Raw genomic sequence first — 20,204 nt, forward strand, 5'->3', positions numbered from 1 at the left:
AATACCTATAAGCCTATAGGCAGGTCTCGATCAACAGTTAAACATTCTATCAGGATGAAAATGATCCTATTATTGCTTGGTCTGCGTTTCCAAAAAGGGAGAAAAAAAAAGAAGGGGGGGGGAGAGGGAGGAAGAAAAGTGTATAGGAGAGTAATTCCAACCAGCTAGACTCGTCACTCGAGGATCCTGTGCAGACTCATTCCACATGGCGGGAGGTGTCCCAGCAATTAAGGGGGTTCCACCCGGAGGTACCAGGCCCCCATATTGCCATATGTCTAGCTATACAATCTTCTAAGTGGGCCGACATAGACTCCTACGTCTTTAATTCTGGCATAGAGGTCCGAAAGTGTTGGGGGATGTCGGTTTTTCCAGTGCAACGCCACTAAGCACCTTGCCGCTGTGAGTATGTGTGTGGCAAGTTTTTTTGTTAATCCGGGAAGTTTAGGAGGGAAAAGACCGAGTAGGAACAGCTTGGGGAGAGGGGGACATCTACCTCAAACAGCTGATGGAGAAGACCCAGTACCGAACGACAGTAGGGCTGAAGAGCTGGGCAGTTCCAATAAATATGGAATAGCGTGCCCCGGTCTTGAAGACCTCTCCAGCAGCAATCCGAGGGTGATGGATATATGGCACATAAGTGAGATGGTGTTAGGTACCAGCCTAAGAGCACCTTATGAGTGTTTTATTTATAAAGTGTACATATAGAGCTTTTAGCTGCACAAGACCATACAGTTCTCCATTGTTCAGGAGACAATTCCTCCCCAAGATTTTCTTCCCATTTACGCATGTATGAGAGTCTGTTAACTGAGTTTAGAATTTTATATATGTCCAAGGTCAGTCCTCTCTGTGAGTGGCCTGATAGGACCACTCTTTCAAATGGGGAGGGTATTGAGAACTGTAGGTTCGGGGTGATTGTAAAAGCGTAGTGTCGTATCTGGAGGTACCCGAAGAAAGCCGTGCGGGGAGGTTGTGTTTGGCTCTGAGTTCGTCGAAGGGTAGTAGTACCCTAGTTACCAGGTTCACTAGGTGTCCGTAGTGGAGTTTCTTCTGTAACCAGGGTGAGATCATTCGATGGGTTAGACTAATGGGTAACTTAGGGTTATAGAGAAAGGCTGTGACTATAAGGAGGCCTCAGAGTGGAGGGGGTTGCTATGATTCAATTGTTTCCATATGGAACACAGCAGGTTCATAGTATGTAATAGGGAAGTGCAAATGAATAGTTCGGGTGGATGGGGGCTGTCCATAATTTGTCCATTTGGGTCCATCGTTTATAGGCCGGGAGGGTAATCCAGGATGCAATTGCTCTCAACTGGGTAGCATGGTAGTAGTGGAGGAGGTTTGGGAGAGCTAAACCCCCCTCGTTCCAGGAGGCATGAAGTATTGAGCGAGCTGCTTGTAGTTCCATGTAAAATTTAAACGTTTTGTCTGGAGCTTTCTAAACTGTACCAATGGGATGGGCACTAGGAGGGTCATAAAGCAATACAGTATTTTGGGTAGTATGGTCATTTTGATCGAGGCTATGTGTCCAAACCAAGATATTGGATAGTGTCTTCATTTAGACAGGAGAGACCTAATTTGGGTGAACAGGGGTCTGACGTTTGCATCGTATAAAGACTCATATCGGGGAGTGAGGTATACTCCAAGATACTTAATGGCATAGGTCTTCCAGGCATAATGAATATTTTCAGAGAGATGATGCACTTCCAGTGGGGGGATGTTAATTGGCAGGGCTTCCTATTTAGCGGCATTTATTTTATATCCCGACAGGGAACCAAATTTCTCCAGGAGCCTATGGAGATTGGGGAGGGTCGTGCATCCCCTAACCATAATCCCACTAATGTTTGTGTCCTGTCTGATCTGGGCTGCCAGGGGTTTGATGCACAGGGTGAAGAGCAATGGGGAGAGTGGGCACCCCTGTCTCGTCCCGTTTGAAATGGGGAAAGGAGGAGACACCACAAAAGGCGTTTTGATAGAGGCGGATGGAATGGCGTAGAGGTGTCTAATCGCCCGGGGAAACGACCCCCTGAAGCCCAGATATTCAAGAGTTGAGAACAAGAATGGCCAGCTGAGCATATCAAAGGCTTTCTCTGCATCTAAACTTAGCAGGAGCGCTTCAGTATCTTGTCTGTTAATGATGTCAATTAGGTTGATGACTCTCCTAGTGTTGTCTCCCGCCTGACGTCCTGGGACAAAGCCCACCTGATCTTTATGGACTACGGAGGGAAGCACTAAGTTTAAACAAAGGGAGAGTAGTTTTGTAAAAACATTTAAGTCTGAATTCAACAGAGCTATGGGTCTATAGTTCCCACGCAGTGTGTGATCCTTATCAGGTTTGGGTATTAATGTCAAATGAGAAGCCTGCGTGTCTCTTGGGATATCGTCTCTGCTCAGAAATCCATTAAATAAGCGGGTCATGTGTGACAGTAGGTTGGGTAGGAATGTCTTGTAATATTCGTAAGGAAGACCATCAGGGCCTGGGGCCTTACCTTTTGGTAGGAGTTTCAGTCTCTCAGAAATCTCCTCCTCGGTTATCGGAGAGTTGAGTGACTGTAATGCTTCTGCAGGAAGGGTGGCTACTCCGCTTTTCGTCAGGTAGGTTCGAACGCGGTCCATGAAGCTGCCTGGGGTTGGGATGTGCGGTATGGAGGAGTTGTTGTAGAGGTCCGAGAAGTAGTCAGAGTAATTGGGCTATACGGGTGTCAGGGTGGTAATGGAGAGTCTTGTAGGGCCTGGGGGGCCGACGTGTGCGTCTGCTCCCGGCATTTGCGGGCCAGGAGAGTATGGGCTTTGTTGCCCTTATTGTAATAAAGTTGGCATCGTTTTTGAAGGGCTTTTTTGACCCTACCTATATATATATGCTCTTAAGGATTAAGGACCGCCCATAGGGGTATGATTTCTCTGAGGAGACGAATGGAGAATGAAGGTGTAAGTCTTGATTCTAGGCCTCGGAGTCTCTGTACAGTCTGCTGTCTCATTTGTTTGGTATTCTTTTTCCAAGCAGTGGAGATGGCTATACAGTGTCCACGTATTACCGTCTTATGTGCCTCCCAGAGGGTCCCCGTGAAAATCTCTGGGGCACTATTTTCGATAAAGTACAGTTTTAAGGCTGTTTCTAAGTTCATCCTGGCTGTGTCATCTTTCAGGAGAAAGTCATTAAGTCACCAGTGGCATAGTTTAACCTTAGAGGTATCTAGTTTAAGCTTTAGAAGTATTGGGGCGTGGTCTGACCATGACATAGGTAAGTTGTCTATTGTAGCGAGCGCCCGCAGGGCGGGAGCATTTAGCAAGAAATAGTCTAGGCACACATGCGTGCAGAATGGGCGAGAGGAGGAGGATATGGGTGTGAATGGGGAGCCCCTTTTGATCAGAATAGCTACCGCTGATTTATTTTTAATGACGGATGCGAAGTACCCTGTTGGGAAGGATCTAGAAGTAAATGCCAGGGAGCCTCTTTTGTCAAAGTGTGTTTCTTGGACGAATATTACCTCTGCCCCTGAATCTCTGAAGCTCCTCAATGCCAGCTGGTGCCTGAAATTTGAGTTAAGGCCATTAACATTATTTGTGTAAATCTGTATCATGAGAGGGCCGTGGTGTGAATGGGTAATATTGTGTAGGTGTGTGTTGAGGTGCATCATACTTATCTAGCCCAGAAGCCTGGAGAGGTGGTTCTCTGTGCCACAGGTGGAATTCATCGCATGTGTGTGGAGTCATGGACCCAGAAGTGACGAGCCGTGTAGGGGAGGGAAAAGAGAAGAAAAACAAGGAGAAATAAAACACACATCTTAGAACAAATCGTTCCGTAATACCCCCATCATCCAGAGAGGGTGACTAGGGGTAAAAAACATCAAATAAGGAACTTCAAATCACAATACAAACTAAGGGGGGTTAGTGTCAGACACCAAGTGCCAACTGCTATTTAAAATTTAGGACCTGATAAAAAGAAAATTTGGTTAGAGTTTAAATGGCTGGGGGACAATACTAGTCAAGTGTAAAACGGACATATGTAAGTTGTAACTTTGTGGGCTAAATACCACGGTCTGGGCGGGCGATCCCACGTCCAGTTTGGACGGCCAGGGTGTAATCACCCGGGCCAGGCCGCGGCAGGACCCCCAGAAAAACAGCCGCTTGGGAGGGCGAGGCCTTGCCCCCGCTGGAGAAGAACCACAACCTGGAGGGGAAAACATATTAACCAATAAGTATTGGAACTGAAATTTCAACTTTAGTTCAAATGTAAAGGGCAAAGCATTCTCCCGCAGTCCGGTCTGTCGCCTTTTAAAAAGCTGAAAGGGCTAGAGTGCAATGTCAGCCATGATAATTCGTCAGGCTGTTCGGTGCTTGGGATTCTTGCGTGGGGAATCGGGGGTCAGCCCCCTCTTCTTTAGAGGGACACTCTGCCAGCCTGTGGTCAGAGGAGGAGGGGGTGGGGGGGTGATGTCCCAACCTGTTAGGTCTGGGTTGGGGATGTTCAATGTCTCGCAAAAGAAGCGGATATCCTCGGGGACCCGAAGAGTTGCTGTCTTTCCGTTATGCATGGCCGTCAGACTAAAGGGGAACCTCCAAAGGTAGGTAATGTTGCTGTTATGCATAGAGTGGAGAAGCGGTTGAAGCAGTCTGCGCTTCTGGAGGGTAATCCAGGATAGGTCAGGAAATGGTTGTACTGGCGTGCCATCAACAATTATCAGTTTCATCACCCGTGCTTTGCGCATAATGTCCTCTTAAAGTGAACGAGTGCACTCTGCAGATAACACTTCTGGGTTTGGATGCTTGATCTTTGGGCTTCAAGGCTCTGGGACCCTATCCATTTCCATATGCATGGAGGTTGGGGCTCCCAGTAGATTGTTGAAAATAGTCTGGAGGATTGTTCTCAGATCCTCCAGGCTATTGGATTCCGGGAGGCCCCGAACCCTGATATTGTTGCGCCCGTTGCGATTGTCGAGATCCTCTAAATGGCATTGCATGTCACAAGCATAAAGCGATCGTCTGTTGAGACCGAACGCGGTGAACGGCAAGCTTAGTAGTTTGGAGGTCTTCTTCCAGGTCCTCCACCTGAGTAGCCAGGTGATGAAAGTCCGCTTGCAGGGTTTTGATCTCACTGCGGCAGGCCTCTTTAACCTCTGAGATTAGGATCTTAAAACCTTCCTTGGTGGGTAGAGAATGGAACCGATGGCTGTGCTGCGGGGCGGCCCGCCGTCCAGAGTGCAGTTCCTGGAGACCTCGGGAGTCATCTGGAGCAGGGGGAGAGGATGCCTGTGTGGCACGCTGCGGCGCCATGTTCTCAGCCTCCGGCATGACGGCCCCTGGTGGCTGTGTGAAGTAGGAGTGGATCGGGGGACCCGGCGGATGATATCCCGAGGTTTCCCCGTTTCTGTGAGCGGGTGGTGTGGTTTCTGCCCATCAGTATATGGCTGTGTCCCTGTGTGAGGTCGATGAGCAGCATGTCCGAGGAGAGCAAGGATTCAGGCTGCCATACCGCTCAGCGTCCAGCCACACCCCCCAAGCACTTTTAAATATTAATACATTTTGCTTTTTATTTTTTGTTATATATGGGAAGACTAGGTAGAACCTTAAAGGAGTTGTAAAGGCAGAAGGTTTTTTATCTTAATGCATTCTATGCATTAAGATAAAAAGCTTTCTGTGTGTAGCAGCCCCCTAATACTTCCCTGAGCCCCTTCTCTCTCCAGCAATGTCCACGAGTCCCTTTGCTATCCAGGACTCTCCCTCCTGATTGGCTGAGACAAAGCAGCGGCGCCATTGGCTCCCACAGATGTCAATCAAAGTCAGCCAATCAGGAGAAAGGGGGTGGGCCCTAACGGCAGCTCCATGTCTGAATGGACACACAGAGCTGCAGCTCGGGTGCCCCATAGCAAGCAGCTTGCTGTGGGGGAACTTGACAGGAGGGAGGGGCTTGGAGCAGCGAAGAGGGACCCGAGAAGAGAAAGATTCAGGCTGCCTTGTGCAAATCCACTGCACAGAGCAGGTAAGTATAACATGTTTGTTATAAGAGAAAGAGACTTTACAATCGCTTTAACATATTACTTTTATCTTTGAACTGTCCACTATAATCACAGCGCCAATCTGATCCTTATTCCACATGGCAGTGTTTGCTTGCCTAGTGGTGGTCCACAGCTGATCACTTTGCCAGAAAGGTAAGTGCTAAAGTCTCCTGAGCAATTCATTTTGCTAATTTGCTAATGCACTTGGGAAGTGAAAGAGAGTGCTTCTAATGCAAGAAGTGGACGTCGCTAACCAAAAGCATCAGACTGGTAACTTGCCAGCTTTTATAGTATCATAATAGGATAAACACTAAAAGGAGCAGCATCATTGCAGGGTTTTTACACATTAGAGGGGTTTATTCAGTAAACCGTTTATGAAGCAATGCAGTCTTTCATAAAGTGTATATACAGTATCGTTAACATTTTGTTGAATCATTGACAATATAGAGTTGATAGATCCCATTTTTCCCCCTTTCTGTCTTCTTTAGATATACAGTATGCGTTTTTTGAACAAAGTTGCACTCTTTTTTCAAATGTTGTACCATGTGAATGTGTGAAAATCATTTGCAGTTCATATTCTACCTTTTGTTGCTGAAACCAAGAGCTATTCAACTTCCTGTTTTGTGAATGTCTGTGACCAACCAACTGGTTTGTGGCAGAAATGACACACCACTCTGTCGCATAATTAGGAAGTGATGTGGACCAATAGGTGCAGATATATAAAATTACTTTTAAATGTTTTTTTTTAACCACTTCAATACCATGCACTTATGCACCTTCCCGTCCAGACCAATTTTCAGCTTTCAGCGCTCTCACGTTTTGAATGACAAATACTCAGTCATGCTACACTGTATCCAAACATTTTTTTTTCTCACAAATAGAGCTTTCTTTTGGTGATATGTATTCACCACTGGGTTTTTTTTTTGCGATACAAGCGGAAAAAACTGCGAAAAATTTTACAAAATTTTTTTTAGTTTCTATTGTAAAATTTTGCAAATAAGTCATTTTTCTTCATAAATTTGGGCCAAAATGTATACTGCTACATATCTTTGGTAAAAATAACCCAAATTAGTAGATATTATTTAGTCTGTGTGAAAGTTATAGAATCTACAAGCTATGGCGCCAATCACTGAAAATTGATCACATCTAATCACACCTGATGTACTGACAGCCTCATCTCTTGAGACCCTAACACGCCAGGAAAGTACAAATACCCCCCAAATGACCCCTTTTTGGAAAGTAGACAGTCCAAGGTATTTAACTAAGAGGCATGGTGAGTTTTTTGAAGTTGTAATCTTTTCCCTCAATTCTTGGAAAAATGAAGACATTTTTTTTTTTTGTTTTTTTTTTTTTTACACAAACTTGTCATATAAACAGGTTATTTCTCTCACACAGCATATGCATAATTGCAACTACACCTCAAAATACATTCTGCTACTCCTGAGTATGGCGATACCACATGTGTGAGACTTTTACACAGCCTGCCCAAATACAGAGGCCTAACATTGAAGTACCACCTTCAGGCGTTCTATGAGCATAAATTGCACATCTCATTTCTCAACCACCTATTACACTTTTGAAGGCCCTGGAGCACCAGGACAAGTAAATTTCCCACAAAATGACCCCATTTTAGAAAGCATACATCCCAACGTATAATCTATGAGGCATAATGAGTCTTTCGAACGGTTCATTTTTTTGGAAAATGTGGGAAAAAAATAAACAATTTTTTTTTTTTACACAAAGTTGTCCATTTATAAGATATTTCTAACACATAGCATGTATATAGCAAAAATTACACCCCAAAACACATTCTACTACTCCTCCTGAGTATGGCAATACCACATGTGTGAGACTTTTACACAGCCTGGCCACATACAGAGGCCCAACATCCAAGTAGCACCTCCAGGCATCCTAGCAGCATAAATTACACATATAATTTTCTGACTACCACATTTTTTCTGACTACTATCACATTTTTGAAGGCCCTTCATATTTCTAACACATAGCAAGTACATACCAAATAACAAAAGATTACCTGGGGTTTTAGAAGTGCATTGGTCCACAGAGGAGAGCGTCGGTCCAGGCAGCAGGCAGGGATGTGGTCAGCGACAGCAAAAGCAGTCATCCAGGCAGCAGATAGTCCATAGTTCATACAGTCAGAGATACTGTCAGCACAGCCAAAGCATTGGTCCAGGTAGCAGGCAGAGGTGTCCAGGCAGAAATACTGTCCATAGTCAGTAGAGGCAGCAGGCAGATATATGGTCAACACAGCCAAAGTATTGGTCCAGGCAGCAGGAAGAACCATCAAGCTTGGGGACAGGGGTAGAGGCTACTCCCTCCCAAATCTCTTTGAAGCCTCCAGGCTACCAGATCCTGTTCTGGGAGCACAGAAAACGAAAAACTGTTTTTCTCAACTCGGGACGCTATTCTGAAGCCCCTCACATATGTGAGACCCCTGTGTACTAAAGTAGAAGGACAAAAGATTTAGTCCAAGTGGCAGGCAAAAACATGGTCGATTAACAGGCCGAGGTCGGTGCATGTGGAAGTCAGAAACGTGGTTTAAAACGGCAGGCAGAGGCATCGTTGGTAAACAGGCTGAGGTTGGTGCACGTGGAAGTCAGAAACGTGGTTTAAATCAGCAGGCAAAGACATCATCGTTAAACAGGCCAGAGTCAGTTAATTAACCACTTAAAGCAGGATTCCAGCCTTAAAAAAAAAAATTAAAAGTCAGCAGCTACAAACACTGTCCTGGGTGCCCGCGATGTCCGCCGCCCGAGGCTGACACGTCCCTCGGCTCTCCAGTCCTGGCACCACCATCCTAGATAAGGGAAACAGGCAGTGGAGCCTTGCGGCTTCACTGCCAGTTTCCTACTGCGCACGCGCGAGCAACGCGGCGCTCTGTGAATGGCCCTGTGGTGTTCTGGGAACACACAGAGTTCCCAGAAGACAACAGGGCCGCTCACCGAGGAGCAGAACATGCCGCGGAAAAGGAAGAGGCAGATTAGGAAGACTGCCTAGCAACAAGGGTTTAGGTAAGTTTAAAATTTTTATTTTTTTTCAAATGTTTTTTTTTTATTTTTTTTTTTAGGATTTTTGGCGATTTTTTTTAGGGTGGCCCTCCACTTTAAGGACCGAGCCTCTTTCTGAGATTTGTTGTTTACAAGTTAAAAACAATTTTTTTTGGTAGAAAATTACTTAGAACCCACAAACATTATACATTTTTTTCGAAACACCCTAGAGAATAAAATGGCGGTCGTTGCAATACTTTCTGTCACACCGTATTTGCGCAGCGGTCCTACAAGGGCACTTTTTTTAATTAAAAAATAAGTAAACAGTAAAGTTAGCCCAATTTTTTTATTGTGAAAGATAATGTTACGCCGAGTAAATTGATACCTAACATGTCATGCTTCAAAAAAACGTTATGAATTTTACGAATCTATTTTTTTTTTTTCACATGAGCACTATATATATACTGTGCATTTGAGTTTCCACTCCCTTATTTTTTTATTTTTTTTATTTATTTATTATTTACTGGCACTTCACCATTGGTCAATATTTGTGTGTTTCTATGTTATATATACATTTGGGATCCAATCATTGGGTGTATAGTGCATATTATATAGTACAGCACTTTTCAATTCATTTATTTTACAATTTGTTCTGATTTTAGCTGCTGTTTCTTATATTGATCCTATTACCTTTTATAATTTTTTGATGAGATCATATTTAATGCACGGAGTAGTATTTACTCATTTGTACTCGGAGTCAATCTGTGGATAGTGTAGGAAAGAAACAAAGAGCAACAGAGAACATAGACCTGAAGTGTGCCTGGGTCACGTGGTCAGTATGCCTAAAAGGGGGCAAAAATAAACCCAGTAGGATGAAAGCTTTAACAGCCAGAATTAACATATAATCTGCCAAATTGACAACCGCTTGTGGTCTCTCCAAACAGAGAAACAAGACGACCTCCACCTACCCCAAATACCAAATAAGGGCCGGGGCCCCCTGGCGCAAATTCAGAGAAGCTGCACCTATCTTGAATGAATGCCAAAGTATGCCTTGGGGTCCAGACCCCGATTGGCCAAAAAAAAGGGGCGGCAATGAAGTATGCATTGAGTTACGGAGAAGGGAGCGCTAGGAAAAGGCAACTGAGGACCATCCCTGGGTTTATCGGATGTAGCACTGCTGAGCTGGTTTAAACCAACACCGGGCACCACGCCTTGCCAGGCTCCAAAACCTGATGACAGAGCCGCCACCTGATTGCTACGTCTTGCGAGCATGCAGATGTAAACAGAAAAGGCCGGGGTGCAAAACCTGTTGATTTGGCCAAAAGTAAGTGAGACCCTGGGCCAGAAGAGCAACTCCCCTGGCCTCAGGACCCCCAAAAGGCTGGGTACAGCGCTGCCTTGAGCACCAAGCTGGTACCCAATGCAAAGGAGACCTTAAGAGCATGATAGATACGACACGAAAATATGACCCATGATGAGAAGTCTGCTGAGCACAGCAGGAGGGCTACTCTTCAGGATCCCTGAGGACGGCTTAAATAGAGTGTGCAGAAAATAAAGAAAGGCCCGTTGGGGTCTACCAACAACATGAAATGCTGAGTCCCAGCCAGATACGCCCCGATAGTGCTGTAGGCCGATATGAGTTAAAAGAGGCAAAAAACAAAAATCAAGTAGGAACTGGATGTTAACCGTCGGGACTGGGAAAATTTTGACTGGAAAACATCCCAAGCAGTGTCATGAGCCTTCCTGGTATTCAAAATAAGACTTGACGATCAAGGCTGCTGCGTCAGCCAAATAGAAACCCAATCTATCACAAATGCTGGAAACCGAAGAGAAGGCGTGACGCCAGCATCTACATCCGAGACCTGAGCCTACTAGTACTTGCCTAGGCACTGAGAAGGTACCGGAATCCACTAAAGCCCCTGAGCCCGTAGAGGCTGCTGGAGCTGCCATAGGCTGACTTACCAATAGTTCCATACTTTTGCCAATCCTGGCCGGACGTAGCTAGGAAATAAAAGGTAGTGTGCATTTGGGACAGGGAAGAAACCACAGTCCGCTGGGTAACCTGCTCCGCACTTGCACTCGACGAGCAAGGGAACAGTAACTTAAAAAGCTGGGCTTTCCGCGCCGAAGCCGGGAAAGCAATCCACCGCGTAGGAATACTGCCATCGGGTCAAGGATTGAAGCTAGCCGAGTGTGAAAAAATTAAGCCTTGGGACGGACCAGATTCCGAGAGAGGGTGAGCTACTGTGCTCCTGTACTCCAACCAGCTGGAGAAGGAGAGATAGAAGCGAAGTCCCCAATATCCGCTGCTTGAGACATGTCCTGCAAACCGGAATTTGCAACCTGAAAACGTATCCAGGTGCTGAAGTAAGTGGTAAGATGTAAATTTATAAAACAGAAGATAAGAATGTAACCTGGATGAGAAGAATTGCTGCTGCCCACGCCAAATAAAACTGACCAACTCAACCGAGAGGACAAAACATATGAACGGTACTCCGCAAAAGATGAAAATAGTAACCATGAACTGAGTGGAAATGACACACCACTGGGTCAGCAACATGAACTGCGAGAGAAACGTGAGCAGACTGAGAAACCTGTGACAGGAACGTAAGCTGCGTGAAGGAATGAAACCCATGTATAGCGCGAGCTGACGAAAACGTGAGCAGCACGAGAACCGAGGCTGCAAGAAAACCGCAAACTACGAGAAACGCCGGTAGCACGAGAACGTGAATTGATGAACAACGTGAGAAACATGAGAAACAAGAGTAACATTGGGAAAACATGAGAAACCTGGGAAAACGAGAGAAACATGAAAAATGTGAGTTTAGCATAGAAACAACAAATTGCATGAGAAAATGAAAATTGCATAAGAAAACGTAAATTGCATGAGAAAACGTAAAATTGCATGAGAAAATGTAAATTGCATGAGAAACGTAAATTGCATGAGAAACGTAAATTGCATGAAATACATAAGCAGCGTAAGAACAGATGAGGAGACTTGCCACCGAACAAACCAGTTAAAAACGATCACCTCAATCTGTTAAACCCATAGACGTGATGGGTAACCTGCAGTGGCAGAACATGGACAACCCAGCTGTGTAAAAGCAACCAGATAACATTACAGACAACCAGCCCATGACATAACACCCCTGGTACCTGACAAGTATGATAATGTGGGTGCAGAAATGACAAAACCAAGAGCGCAAGAATGTGAACCTAATGACGACCCCCACCCTACTGTATGCAGTAAGTGAGCCAGAGCAACCTGCAGCGTCAGGACAGGAAATTAAAACTAACACTCAGAGCTAAGGTACCCACAGACCGTGGTGGGTAGTAGTAAAGGTGTAATGGTGAACGTGCACTTATGATGTATGGAAAACAGGCGGGAAGATTGTGGGACCACAATCAATTAAAACGAAACCTCAGCCCGTATGGATCTGTAGACGTCACAGACCCTGGATGTGAGCACTAGCTAACGGAAATGCAGCGAACGAAAGGCCGTGACATAAAAAAGCATATGACATGAAACGTGAGAAAGCATGGGAAAACGTAAGAAAGCATGGGAAAACGAGAGAAACATGGAGAAACATGGGAAGACATGAGAAACATGGAAAAACGTGAGAAGCATGGGAAAACGTGAGAAGCATGGGAAAACGTGAGAAGCATGGGAAAACGTGAGAAACGTAAGAAACATGGAAAAACGTGAGAAGCATGGGAAGACATGAGAAGCATGGGAAACCGTGAGAAGCATGGGAAACCGTGAGAAGCATGGGAAACCGTGAGAAACGTAAGAAACAAGGGAAGACATGAGAAACATGGAAAACCATGGGAAAACGTGAGAAACATGGGAAATGTAAGAAAAACATGAATAGGCATAAGAAGTGACAAATTGCATGAGAAACCGTACATTTCATGAGAAACCATAAAATGCATGAGAAACCTTAAAATGCAGGAGAAACCGTAAAAATGCAAGAGAGATCGTAAATTGTATGAAAACCGTAAAATGCATGAGAAACCATAAACATGCATGAGAGATCGTAAATTGTACGAAAACTGTAAAATGCATGACAAACCGTAACATGCATGAGAAACCGTAAATCGCATGAAAATCGTAAAATGCATGAGAAACCGTAAAATGCATGAGAAACCTTAAACTACATGAGAAACCGTAAATCGCATGAAAAAAAACGTAAAATGCATGAGAAACTGTAAATCGCATGAAAATCGTAAAATGCATGAAAAAAACGTAAAATGCATGAGAAACCGTAAAGTGCATGAGAAACCGTAAATCGCATGAAAACCGTAGAATGCATGAAAAAACGTAAAAATGCACGAGAAACCGTAAATTGCATGAGAAACAGTAAATTGCATGAGAAACAGTAAATCGCATGAAAACTGTAAAATGCATGAGAAACCGTAAATTGTCTGAAAACGTAAATTGCAGGAGAACGTTTTATTTATTTATTTTTTTTTTCATTTGTTTAGCAGTGGAAGGATGTGGACGTCCCTAATGCGTGAGAAAAGTGTCAAACATAAACAAAACCTACAATACATACCTGAACTGCTAGGGAACCACCAAACAGAATCCTGAGCACCCTGCTGCAAAGTGGAAAACCACTATAGAAGGAAACAAACAGGAACGTGAGGGTTCTTTAAAAAAAAAACATTTACCTTCTTTGACCAGAAATACTTGACGCGACATGCCCAGGATACCAGAGAATAGCGGCTGGCAAGAATGTTATGATGCCACGGAGCTGAGCCGAGGCCGGGGGTCCCTGATTGAGCTGCCCCTCTATCCACCAGAGACCCCCTCCAGCCTGCTCCTGGGCCCTCAGTAAGGATCTGATGTCCCCTGACAGAACCACATATGACCCCTCAACACTCCGTCCCCCCACGCACCCCCACATATCAAGCTGAACCCGGAGCGAGGTGACAAAGTAGGGAAGCCGTCACTCCTCTGACCAGCGCCTCTGCCGTGCCAGAAGCTGCAGACAAGCGCTGTCAATGAAGAAGCCGAGAAGCAGGAGGGGACAGCAGAAGCGAGGCACCGCAGGAGATCCGAACCCGGAAGTGACATCAGAGTCGCCTGGAAATTACGTGCCTACACGGGATCCAAAGACCACAGAGAAGGAGGCAAAGGAGGTCAGGCTTTATGCAGCCTGACTCCTCCTACAATTACAGGCTGACCTGCGGTCAGCCTTACACTTATGCTTGGACGAATTGTGAGACGTGTTTAACGCCAGCAGCTTTTTCTTTCTCTATACATTTAATGGGCATCTGGTCAGTGGTGGCTCGCAGGATTCTTTGTGTTTTTTAAGAAATTCTACTGGTTGCATTTTCTGAGTTAGAGGAGGTCTAGGACTATAATTATTGCTCTTGCTCTACCGATCGCGGCGATACCTCACATGTGAGGTTTGGACACCATTTTCATATGCGGGTGCTACACCGTTTTTCTTATTTATTTTACCTTTTATTTTTACTGTTCTTTTTAAAAAAAAATTGTCACTTTTATTCCTATTACAATGTAAACATCCCTTGTAATAGAAAAAAAGCATGACAGGACCTCTTAAATATGATATCTGGGGTCAAAAAGACCTCAGATCTCATATTTACACTAAAATGCAATAAAAAAAAAATCTTTCACTCGTCTCCATGTCAGACTAGGGAACGGACCCGATTGCCTCCGCCGCTGCTGACGGCTCCGGTAAGCAGCGGAGGGTACCGGAGCGCAGTGTGAGGGGGGGGCCCTCTCCCACCGCCGATAAAAGTGATCTTGTGGTGAATCCGACGCAGAGACCACTTTTTTTCTTGAAGCGGACCGCCCGCTGAAATATGGCAGCTAGCTGCTGCCATAACAACGATATTCCTCTTCAAAGTACCGACGTATAACGACGGTGGGCGGTCTTGGAAGTGGTTAACATGGAAGGTAGAAACATGGTAGCAGGCAAATGATCCACACAGGTATTTGAAATGGGGAAATGGCAGTCTGTTAATAATGAGAACTAATGGATGATGATGGATGTGTAATAATTTTTGAAGCAATCTCCGATGCACAGGCCAGGTTGGGAGGGACATTGGGGACAATAATAGCTGGTATCTCTTTCAACTCCTCTTCTGCATACACGGCATTTCTTTTGGCGTCTTGTTCCAGATTCTGTGGGGGGAATGTTATAGGGAAAATGTTGCTCGTGAAGTCGACTCACACTATCAGAGCGAATGCTTCCTCCATGTCTTCAATATACTGTACTTAATGTAGGTGATTTGTTGGTTTTGAGTTGCTTTTTGGTAGCAGACAAACTAATTAAACAGGGCCATATGAAACAGGTGAAAATGCAACTTTCTTATACCAATAACGAGACTTTCTGGTTGACAAATAGGGTTGTAGCAATCTGATCGTTTAAATCCACCCAAGGGACACGTGCCTCCCCCAATCGCCACTCTGCGCGCCCTGTGGGCACGTGCTAGGGATTATCCTGCTGGACTCATATGACGCCCAGTCAGGATAACGCAACCACCACCCGGCCATCATTCTGCTTTAGGCCGGGCAGGAAGTAGTTAAACCTGTTTTGGGCAAATTGCGACATGTTGGCAAATATGCCTTTCTAACAAAAGACGCACACAGTGATATCATACATTTACTACATCAAATGTGACACTTTGCAAAAATATGTTGCATTTCTATGACCTTTAAAAACTGCAGTACATTAACAGATTTAAGAGTTGCAGTTTATTGATAAATGTCCCCCACTATGATAGTCCATAGTTCTTTATTTGTATAAATGGTTTATTTAGAGAACATTACCAGTGAGTCAGTTTTGCATATGCAGCCATTTACCCCCCCTCCCCCCCCCCAAAATAAATCCTTTTTAAGACTGCTGATTTCTGTGCGGCTGATATGAACTGTGGTTGTTTAAGCTATCACACTGTAATTGCCTAGGCCCGGATTGCAGCCAGTTAAGCAGTGGGGCAAGAACACTGATGCATGTTTGTTGCCACAGTCAGGGGTTAGGCCCAGAGACCAGTAGCTGTAGCAGTAGAGAGGCTCCCACTGACCAGCTGGATAAGTGAACAAGCAGGCTACCCTGGTGGATGACGCGGGCTCACCTGAGATGCAAGGTCTAAAATACCGGTGTTCACCAGCGCTCCTGATGGTGGAGATGGGTTTTGCTGTGTGCTAGTGGCAGTTTACAGTCCTCAGGATTGCCCCACCAGGAGGTGTAGACATTGGCAAATCTAATAAATCGTTGTACTTCATTAACGTTTTTAAGGGTAGACCAATCAACCACTGCTTTAATCTCAGGATCCATGCTCAGTCCTTCTCGCGAAATAATATACCCCAAAAATTGGATCTGGGTTCTTTCAAGCTTACATTTCTCCAGTCTGATGTAATCAATCCTCCCTTCTCTTTCAAAGACAGTGCAAACATGCTTGCAATGCTCCTCCAGGTTATGAGAAAACATGAGAATATCATCCAGATAAGCAACAGCAAACTGGTCCAACTGAAATCAAAAAACATCATTGATGAAAAATTGCGGGAGCATTACAAAGGCCAAAAGACATAACCAAAGACACCAAAAGGCCCATGTTTGGTTCTAAAGGCGGTTTTCCATTTGTTTCCTTGATGAATGCAAACAAGGTTATATTCCCCCTGTAAGTCTACTTTTGTAAAGACTTTGGCAGAACGGAGTCTTTCCAACATTTCAGAGATCAAGGGAAGTGGATAACGGTTTTTAATGGTGATTTCATTAAAATCCCTGAAATCGATACGTGGGCGCAATGTGGAGTCATTTTTTTTCGATAAAGAACAGGGCCGCCCCTGCAGGAGACGTTGAGTGTCTAATAAAAAGCCCTTCTCCAAATTCTCATCGCGCCACTCCCTGAGCATCTTTAATTCAGGTCCAGACAGATTGAAAAGACCAAAAGGTATTTCTGCCTCTGGGATCAGTTTAATAGGACAGTCATATGGGCAGAAAAGAGTTAATTGATCAGCATTCAAGGAGGCAGGCAGGAGGAGGCAGGCAGGTTGTCCTTACAACATCAACTTGTGATTTCCTGATCGGTGGAGAACTTGTTCAACAAGGTTTTCTACAATGTTCCTCGCAATGGGGGGGGGGGGGGGATCAGGGACGACTGCATAAAATCTATGGTCCGTGCTCCCTGGCGGGATTATGGATAGAAAACCAAGGAATACCCAGGGAGATGGGAACTTTGATAATATAATAAGCTGAAAGCTGATGGTTTCATGATGGACAGCCTCAAATTGGAGTACCAGGGAAAACATTTCATGGGTAACAGGTCTTAACAATAAAGGTGAACCATCAACTGTCTCCAAATCAATAGGGGCAGATGTCCTTTATTTTCAATTTGAATATTGCTTTGGGCAAACTCTGTCCATAAAGTCCCCTCCGGGCCCAGTGTCCAACATAGCAGAACAAGGAATTTCACGACCCTCAATGATCAGTTTAATAGGGATGACAAAATGGGAAAGTAGAGAATTTACTTTATTTTTTTCATGGCTCAATGGGAAGATAGACTGGGTAATGGATTTTATTTGTTTAGGCACTATAAATCAGTCACAACAATTGTTCTTTTGACTTTGTTGGGACAATTAAATGTGTAATGCCCTGAGCCCCCACAATAGAGACATAAGTTCTCTGAACACCTTTTCTGTTTCTCCTGTGCTCTCTTGCGATACTGGGTTCTCTCACTCTTGTACTGCTGGGTTCTAGGTGGTATCTGAGACCCAATGTCAGAACTGAGCTGTGTACTCAGCAACAGAGTGTCTACCCTGCTGCAAACTTTGCAACTTTGCTTTGGCAGTAGCGCAAGGGTTGAGATGATCAAAAACCTGAATATCAAAATTATTCAGACTGGCGCTATCTTAGTCTCCATAAGGGGAGGCCCAAGCTAGGGCTTCCTCAATCAGGAGATTGATAACAATCATTTTAAAATATATGTTACACTGATTAAAGTGTAAGTTAACCTTTTCAGAAAAATCTGTAAGGTGAACTTACACAGGAGGACCCCCTCCTCACCCCCTGTCCCCCCAACCTGGAGCACGGAAATCTCACGTTCTGAGCCCCATTATAGCTGCGTCATGGGTCGGGGGCTTAGAAATCCTCTCTGCTTTCACTCTTCTTCCCTGCTGACAGGACAGGCTACGCGGGTTCTGATTGGTCAGTGCTGCCCAATTACAATGCGCCTAAACGTACCGCCTGATGGGGTACGTTTTGGAGATTTAGCTGCGGGGATTTCTAAGCCCCGGATCCATGACACAGCTATAGCAGGTCTCAGAACCAGAGATCGCCGGGCTCCAGGTCAGCGAGACATGGGGGGATGAGGAGGGGGTCCTGTGTAAGTTCACCTTACAGATTTTTCTGTAAAGGTGAACTTGCCCTTTAACTACTTCAATACAGGGCACTTACACTCCCTTCCTGCCCAGGCCATTTTTCAGCTTTCAGCTCTGTTACACTTTGAACGACAATTGCGCGGTCATGCAACACTGTACCCATGTGAAGTTTTTCTACTTTTTTTTCCTACTGTTCTTTACTTAGTGCTAGTACAATTTACTTTTAAAACCTTGGAGGAAAAAACTACCACACGTTGCTACCACATTGTCATCTAATGATGCTCCCAGAGGTTTGACTTGCAGCTCTGTTGCTGAGGTTTATAGTGCTTTGTGCACCACTGGGAGACAAGACTTTGAGCCCCTCCTTGCCCTTGGCCTGTACACTGGAAGGATGGACATCTCTCACTGTTCAAAGAGGTTCCTGTTCATTTTTTTTTTTTTTTTATCTTTTTATTTTGTTGTTAGCAAACACATAGACAAAACAAACAAACAACAGTACAGCCAACATCTGGCTAACATCAGGGGCGGGACCCGCGCAGGAGTCGCAAGTCAGCATAACAGAACCAAGAAACGTTAGATTATTTGCGACCACCATAATGTACCATCATCCATGTGTTGGCCTGGCTCATGCTCCAAGGAAAGGTTGATAATTAACTAGCTCACCTAAGTTATTGTGCTGGCAAGCGTCGGTTTATCAAGACTTCAAGGGAGGTCATCGGATAACGAGAGACCTTCTAGTCTGCTGCAGCTGTCACGTACTTGGTAGGTTTTGAGCCTGAAGTGCAGAGAGAGACTTCCCCTACTGCTCCCACTCTCGGCCCTCTGGAATGGGGACAGAGGACACAGGAGTAAGGAGTGGTATGGGTGCCTGGCAGGATCAACAGTCACCCAGAAGTCCTGGAGTGATGAAAACTCAGAAACCAGGAACTGACGAGAAGACTGGAGACTGAAACGCAGACTGGAGCCAGGAACAGCAGCAGGTAAGTAGGCAGAGAACTGGAGTGCTAGACTGGAACCAGGAACCACAGCAGGTAGCAGACTGGATACTGGCATGCTGGACTGGAACCAGGAACCACAGCAGGTAGCAGACTGGATACTGGCATGTTGGATTGGAACCAGGAACAACAGCAGGTAGCAGGCTGGGTACTGGAATGCTGGACTGGAACCAGGAACAACAGGAGATAGCAGACTGGATACTGGAGCGCTGGACCGGAACCAGGAACAACAGCAAGTAGCAGGCTTAATGCTGGACTGGAACCAGGAAGAACAGAAAGTAGCAGGCTGGGTACTGGAATGCTGGACTGGAACCAGGAACAACAGGAGATAGCAGACTGGATACTGGAATGCTGGACCGGAACCAGGAACAACAGCAAGTGGCAGGCTGGGTACTGGAAGGCTGGACTGGAACCAGGAACAACAGTAGGTAGCAGACTGGATACTGGAGCGCTGGACCGGAACCAGGAACAACAGCAGATAGCAGGCTGATAGCAGGTATCAAGCAGGAGGATAGTCAGACAGGCCGGTGGTCGGTATCAGACAGGAGAATGGTCTAAGCAAGCCAAAGGGTCAGATGCAGGCAGATAGCTGGATAGTCAAACAGGAAGCCGGGTCAAATAACAGAAGGTTTCAGATCAGATCAGGTTTTGGCACACGGAACGCTGTAGAGCAGACAGCGGGGACTGAGTGTGACAGGCAGGTTTAAATAGCCTGCCTGGCGCCAACGGGGGCGCGCCCGTGCGCGGTGGCGCCAGTGTGCGCGCGCGGTAGCGGTCGCGCTCCAGTGAGCCTGGAACGCCGATTACTGGCAGGATCTTCCTGACAGCAGCAGTGGAGGGTTCCGCCAACCATGTAGAC

The 20,204-nt window shown here is 45.4% G+C and overlaps 1 protein-coding gene across 1 annotated transcript in view; it reads left to right on the forward strand.

Moving 5' to 3' along the window:
• Positions 1-20,204, forward strand: part of RETREG3 (reticulophagy regulator family member 3) — a 947,700-nt gene that overhangs the window by 630,538 nt on the left and 296,958 nt on the right. The window lies entirely within an intron of this gene.

Source organism: Aquarana catesbeiana, linkage group LG12 (assembly GCF_042186555.1).
Source record: "Aquarana catesbeiana isolate 2022-GZ linkage group LG12, ASM4218655v1, whole genome shotgun sequence".
NCBI classification, from domain to species: Eukaryota; Metazoa; Chordata; class Amphibia; order Anura; family Ranidae; genus Aquarana; species Aquarana catesbeiana.